Below are 8,202 nucleotides of genomic sequence, written 5' to 3'. Positions count from 1 at the left end.
TTTTTGGGGTCTATTTACGATGATGCGCAAACTTTGACTAGCAGCTCTGAATTATGGTTGCAGTTAAAGGTTTCTTTATATGTTGCTACAAGAATTAGATTTGAATAGTTGAATTCACTATTCTGGTTTTTAGAGTCAAATTTATTGTTAAACGTTCTTAGTTTTTGAATATAATCTTAAGCCCATTTGTTCAAAATTGCAAGTTAATCCCACCTTGTTTTTGCAATAATTTATTGGTTAGAGAAATTCTTAAATAGAACTTAGATTCGTAGTGGATTAATCTTTAACTTGTCAGGTTAAGAAATACCATAAACAAAAGGAAAATTTTGTTTTTGGTGTGGGATAGAATTACTTACAATAGGATCCAGTGTTACTAGGATTAGGATCAAGAATGATAATTGTGTTTGTGGAGGCTCTTGTGCCTAGTATTTATAGCCTTCGGTTTTTGGAATCAGGAGAGACTTTTATAAGATCTTCTCTCATTTTGGTGGGATATGGTCCTAATTTTGTTTTTTTTTTTGTCTTGGGGTCCTAATTTTATGTTGGGCTTTGTTTGCCTAGTATGATATATGGGCCTAATTTGGGCTAGTCCATAACAGTTTTCTAGTTAAATGAAAGACTATATATAAAATCAATCTGTGTCCCTTAACTATCTTTTTCGGATTCAATATTCACTGGAAGATGGGAATGGAGCTTGCTTACTTGAAAGGGTTGTCCACTTTACCTCTGTAGTATCCGAGGAATTAGTCATTAAGCTTTCGACCTAATGGATACCTGATGCAAACAAAAAAACAAAAAAAATCAATCTGTTTCTCAGTTTTCTTTTTTTTTATAATATAATATATTTTGGGTGTTTAAATTGCTTGTAGTTTAATTACCCATTCAGAACATTAATAGTAGGCATGTCCTGTTTCGCAGACATGGATATCGTTCAATGACACCAGCTCATAGTGATGCTTGATTGGTCTTGGGTTTTAAAGGTGGTGTTCATTTTGTGCTACAAACTGAAAGTAGAGCTCGATCGTTCAGTACCCCATACCTTATACAGTGGAGCTTCACAGCTTGTTCTCATTCATAGTGGATCTAATTCTATTTTCTCCCCTCATTCACCTGATTTGGAAGGTTTATGTTGATTATTTTCATGATTAAGAGTAACAACTAACAACTATTGAGAATATGTTATCGGTAAGAATTTTGTTCTTTTTTTAGGTTGAAAATAAGTATTAATCAGTAATTTTGTAGTTTAAATTAATTCTTACAGCATACTGTGATTTAGTTTGATGAAGTTAGGTGTTTGTAGCTTCAAACCCGAAACATAGCATGCATAATTTTGTAGGCAAAGTATTTGATGTTGAGTTTTATTTGATTCAGTTGTCCAAAATATTTATAAAATAGCTCCAACTTATTATGTTGTATTTAAGCATGAGTAACATCTAAGTCTTATTATTCGCACAGAACAACACCACATCAATAAATCTAAAATTCATTTGTTTCTTTTTAAGGCCTCAGTATGCTACTTTAATCTTCAAGTCTTCATCCACTTCCTTCTACTTTTCTTCATTCAACCACCTGTTTCATGGTGTAATAGAACTCCCAAGAAACGCAAAGACTTCAAAAATCATCAAATTTAATTAGATATGGATAAAATACCGAACAAAAGGATGAATTAAACTGAAATGGACCTAAACTAATAAAAAAATTCCAGCGATTCCGAAAATCTATCAAAAATATTTGTTAACCTCTCACACTCGATAAAAGACCCAATTTCTTCAGTTAAACCGATTAAGTTAAAACTATTGACAGTGAACATTTGGAAAAATTTAGTATTTTTACCCGTAATAACATTACGGGAATATAAATCTTTTAAAATTATATGATCAATTTTATCATGACATTATAGATTATGACAAAAAAAATTTATAGAATCAAATTATTTTTACAAAAAAAATTAAATAATAAAATTTTTAGTTATTATTTTCATGTGAAAGAGTTTAATTTTTTACCATTAATTAATTTTGACATTCATTATCTAAAATTTAAAAGAATTTAATGTGTATATTTTTATATTTGATTATGTGTTAAATCTGTTGCACAAATAGAAATAATTAATTTTTATACTTACTATTTAAAAATAATATTTTTTTTTCTTTATGTATAAAAATATAATTAGATATTAGCATAAAAAAATTTATATTGAAAGTTATAAAATTAACTCAAAATATTTTTTTTAAACAATTGAATTTTGATTCTAACTTTTAATCACAATATCCTAATTATATATAATAAATATTTAAAGGAAGAAAAGTGAAAATATAAGTTAGAAAACTAAGCAGTAAAAATTTAAAACTAAATAAAAAACATGCATATAAAAACATTCATATTCATTCATAATCATTGTACAATCATTTATCATAGTCATGGCATCACATTATACTTCACTTCTTTACACCTTTCATACATAATTCATCACTTTCAACCTTACTTTACCCCCAAGTTACCACCTTTTCTTAGCTTCATCTCGTTATTAGGCATACCACTAAGATCTAGGGCTAAAAGAGTAAAAATAGAGGTTTAGAGGTTCGAAATTAGGTTTTAAAACACAATTTATTTTTGCTGAAAACAGGGGTCACGCATACGAGTAGATCACGCGTACGCGTGGGCATGCATTTTTCCTTCCTTGCGTACGAAAGCACCTTGCTCGCATACGCGAGATGCCCAACCCGAAAAGGTTGGTCGTGTCGCGTGCAGGTGGTCGCATACGCAACCCCTCAAATATCACTGCTCGCGTACGCCAGCACCCTGCTCACGTACGCAAGATGCCGAATCCGAAAGGGTTGGTCGTGTCGCGTGCAGTGGTCGCGTACGCAAGACATGCAGAATGGCAAAAATGTTGAAAGCTGCAGAATTTTCAGTTTTGCACTCCAAACTTTCGAGCGCATAACTTTTTCGTTTTAAAATATTTTCATCTGTTCTTCAAACGGCGTAAATTTCACGGACCCAATTTTTATATGAAACAAGTTTGAAACAATTTGGGGGTCCGGAAGCCGAGTTATGCCTTACTGAAGTTCGGCTAAAAATCAAATTTTCAAAAAAGTTTATAAACCTCTATTCTTACCAAAACCAAACTCAAAATCAACCTGCCATACACAAAAACAGCACCACCACACACCATTTACAATACCACAATCTCCACATACTACTACAATCAATCATACCTCAATACCACACAATCTCATACCTAAATTCCTCAAATTAATCAACAAGATCATCAACAATCCATCATCTATGCATATTTAATATTATCAACTTGTCAATCATCATTCAATCACCATTTAGCATTCCATTTTCATCATAAACAATAATCACCAATAATTACTCAATCCATATCAACAATCATCATCAAAAGTACTAAGCATTTAACATACTCTATCATTCCAACCTATCCTATGATCATCTAGCCTAAATTTTCACAAGACATTATATATTAAATACGAGAAACAAAAACCATATCTTAGTAGATTTTCTCGTATAACCCAAGACAACCCACTTAGGCAAGATTACAAGCCCTCAACACCAAAATTCAGCAACTAGTACCAACTCCAAGCTTCCAATTAAGCTTCCAACATTCCCAATTTGCTTCATATCACATATATATACACACCTAACATATTTTATCACATATATATACCCAAAATTTAATATCCAACACACTTAATCAAAGAATTAACTAGGGTTCAAGGATTCTCACCTTACCTAATCACCAATGAAACAAGATTAAGCATTTTCTCAAGCTAATCGGATCCTATAACATAAAAGAATCAAAATCTTAACACCCACTCTACTTAATTTTCGAAAATCAGGGGAAAGTGAGGATGAGAACAAAACTAAAGGTTTCTTACCAAATTATGCACCGGGCTTTGTAAAGCTCGAAGCCATAGACGCGTGGCTGCAAACGGTGCGGCGATCGGAGCTCGGAGTAATAAGATATGGTGATTTGAAGTGGAACTAAGGGTTTTGTTCTCTTTCCCTTGTTCTTGAGCTTGCTTCAGAATAATTTTGGCTTAATGGAGGAAGAAGAATGATTCTTCTTTAAGTTATTGGGCTGATGGGTTGGGCCTTGGGCCCAACATGGCCCGGTTTGACCAGTTCAGCTGGTTCAACCAGTTTAGCCCGTTCGATTCAATCTTGAGCCAATTTTTTTGAAATTAGTGTCAAAATTATTATTTTAATTAGCTCTATCTTATTAAGCTATAAAATTCACATTTCTAGTTTCTTTTATTAAAAATTAATTTATTGATTAATTATTCGCTAATTTTACGGGGTTAGCATCCTACCCACTTAATTAAGAATTTTGTCCTCAAAATTCAGATTTAGTTACTTGAAAAGAGGTGTGGGTAGTCCTTCCGCATATCCGATTCGAGCTCCCAAGTATGCTCTTCGATACCAGCCTAACTCCAAGCTACTTTTACCAATGATATTTCCTTTCTGTGCAATCGTTTGATGCTGGTGTCGTTAATCCTAACTGGGATTACTGGAAGTGTCAGATCTTCTCTTACTTGAACTGATTTCGGTCCAGAACATGACTTACATCAGGATTATACTTTCAAAGCTGCGACAGATGAAACATGTCGTGCAGGTTTGAAAGATGCGGCGGTAAGGCAATCCTATAGGCTACCGGTCCAATCCTCTTCAGAATTTCAAATGGACCGATGTAATGGGAATTCAATTTCTTCGTTTTGATTGCTTTACTCACTTCGGTTGTTGGGGTAACCTTTAGAAACACATGCTCTTGTTCCTCAAATTCTAAAGACTTTTGCCTCTGATCAGCATAGCTCTTTTGATGGCTTTGAGCGACAAGCATTTGACTTCGGATTTTCTTTATCTGCTCAATGGTTTCAGCTATCATTTCAGGCACTAACAAGCTTTTCTCTCCAGCTTCATATCAACATAGTGGAGATTGACACTTTCTCCCATACAGAGCCTCATACGGAGCCATTCCAAATCTCGCATGGTAGCTATTATTATATGCAAACTCCACTAGTGGTATATACCGATCCCAACTTGCTGGCTGGTCCAAAACACAAGCCCTGATCATATCTTCTAGGGTTTGAGTCGTCCTCTCTGACTGACCATTGGTTTGAGGGTGATATACGGTACTCAAGCTTAAATGAGTTCCAAATGCTCACTGGAAAGTCCCCCAGAACCTTGATGTCAATTGAGGATCTCTATCAGATATAATGGTGGAAGGTACGCCATGCAACCTCACAATCTCCTTAATATACAAACGTGCTAGCTCTTCCAATGTACAACTCATCCGAATGGGGAGAAATTGAGTCGACTTTGTCAGTCAATCAACAATCACCTAAACAAGGTCATAACTAGTTCGAGTTCTAGGTAAGCCCGACCCAAAGTCTATCGCGATACTCTCCCATTTCCATTGCGGAATTTCTAAGGGCTGAAGGGTTCCTAATGATTTCTGATGTTCGATCTTGACTTTATGATAAGTCAGGCACTTAGATACATTCAATTCTCTGTCGTTCTTCATTCCCGGCCACCAAAACATTGCTTTCAGATCTCGATACATCTTAGTGCTTTCCGGATGAATAGAGAACCCGCTTTTGTGTGCCTCTTTCAAGATATCCTGCCGTAAGGTTCCAACGTCCGGCACACAGATCCTATCCTTGAATCTCCATATTCCGTCATCGTCCCATGATACCCTCCATCGCTTTCCTTGCTCAATTGCCGGCCACACTTTCTGCAATTCCTTTTCGTCTTGTTGAGATTTTTCGATCTTGGATTTAAAATCACTTGAAATTTGCAACTGGCTTAGACATAGAGTACCAGACTCCTCTCTAATCCCCAATTTCAGACCTTCGAACGCCTTTAGCAATTCTTCTTCTTGTAGCATCATCCAAGCAGCACATAGAGACTTTTGGCTCAAAGCATCCGCCACAACATTCACTTTTCCAGGGTGGTAATTCAATTCAAGGTCGTAGTCCTTTAGAAGCTCCATCCACCTCCTCTGATGCATATTCAGTTTTTTTTTGTTCAAAGAGGTACTTTAAGCTTTTGTGATATGAGAAAACGTGAAACTTGACACCATAGAGGTAATGCCTCCAAACCTTTAGAGCAAACACAATGGCAGCAAGCTCTAAGTCGTGAGTCGGACAATTCATCTCATGCGGCCTTAACTGGCGTGAGGCGTATGCCATGACATTACGGTGCTGCATCAGCATGCACCCCAGACCCCTTAGTGAGGCGTCACAATATACCTCAAATGGTTCATTCGGCTCAGGCAACACCAATACAGGTGTAGTGGTCAACTTCTGCTTCAATGCTTGAAAACTTTCCTCGCACTCAGAAGTCTAGAGAAACGGCGCGTCCTTCCTAGTTAGCTTGGTTAAAGGCAATGCGAGTTGCGAAAGCCCTTTAATAAACCTTCGGTAATAACCCGCCAAGCAAAGAAAACTCCTAATCTATGTCACAGAAGTTGGTTGCCCCTAGTCCATTACCGCCTCAACCTTAGCAGGATCCACAGCAATCCCTTGTTGACTTACCACATGGCCAAGAAACTTCAACTCACTCTTTCAGAATTCACATTTAAATAACTTTGCGTATAGTTTTCTCTCCTTCAAGATTTGTAGCATAATTCGCAAGTGATCCACATGCTCTTTATTATTCTTAGAATAAATCAGTATGCCATCAATGAAGACGACTACAAATTTATTCAAAAATAGATGGAAGATTCGGTTCATGTAGTCCATGAATACTGCCGAGCATTGGTTAACCTAAAAGACATTATCGTGTATTCGTAGTGACCATATCACATTCTGAAAGTAGTTTTTGGAATGTCCTCGTCTCTAACCCTTATCTGATGATAACCGGATCGCAAATCAATCTTGGAAAATACTCTAGCTCCCTGAAGTTGGTCCATTAGGTCATTGATCCTTGGTAACAGATACTTATTCTTCACGGCAACCTTGTTCAACTGCCGATAGTCAACACTTAGGCGCATACTCCCATCATTCTTCTTCACTAGTAAAACTGGCGCTCCCCACGGAGAAACACTCGACCGGATAAAACTTTTACTCATTAGCTCTTCTAACTGAGACTTGAGTTCAGTCAACTCTAGTGGTGACATTCGATAAGGAGCAATTGAGATTGGTCCGGCTCCAGGTACCAACTCAATTGCAAACTCAATTTCTCGAGCAGGAGAAAATTCAGGTATGTCATCAGGAAATACTTCAGAAAATTCACATACAACCGGAATTTGCTCTAAGCTTTGTTCCTCACCCGACACATTTGCCGCCAACAGAACTACACCCTCACATTCACACCAATTGCAGTTCACAATTACAGAGTTGAGATAATAATCTTTCGCTACAACCGGCCCTTGCGACCATTCTGACATAAAATGCAGCATCCTTTTAGAACAATTTAGCAAAACATGGATCTTAGACAACTAATCCAATCCCAATATGAGATCAAAACCAGTCATTGGCAAACAGATCAAATCATGAACAAAATCATGCTATTTAACTCGGAATGACACTTGTGGACAACTTAACCTAGTCACAACGGCTTTAGAAGTGGCATTATGTACCTTCAGATCATAACACAAGACCACAATCTTTAACCCTGGTTCACTAGCCTTGTCAAATGCTATAAATGAATGCGTCACTCCCAAATCAAACAAAGCATTTAAGATTTACTAGCTACTTCACCTCGGATTAGTGTCTTGGATCCCTCAGCACCTGCTGCAGAAGTAGTGAACACTCTTCCCGGTTGCTATACTCTACCGGTCTCATACTTCTTCTCTGGACAATTCCAGGCTAGGTGTCCGGGTTGTCCACAAAAGTAGCATACTGATAAACCCCAATTTTGTGGTTTATCTTGTGCTTATTTTAGGGGATTTTATCAATTTTTCTCACATTTATTCAATGAAATAGCATGGTTTTGTAATTCTCCCTTAATTTGTGCTTAAGTGTAAAAACATACTTTTTAGGCCCTTAAATTGGTGATTTTAATTCACTTTAATTCTATTCGATGCCTTGATGTGTTTGTTGAGTGATTTCAGGTTCACATACCCCTGAGCCCAATCTGCACGGGACTCCAGGATGATACTTCCTGCACCTCTAACAATTTAGATCAATTTTTGGCTGCTTTCCATACCTTCTTCCTTAATTGGCATTGTTATTCGGC

Source organism: Arachis ipaensis, chromosome B6 (assembly GCF_059453495.1).
Source record: "Arachis ipaensis isolate K30076 ecotype BB chromosome B6, ASM5945349v1, whole genome shotgun sequence".
Classification (NCBI taxonomy): domain Eukaryota; kingdom Viridiplantae; phylum Streptophyta; class Magnoliopsida; order Fabales; family Fabaceae; genus Arachis; species Arachis ipaensis.
The sequence above is the reverse complement of the archived record's forward strand: the minus strand, read 5'-3'. Positions refer to the sequence as shown.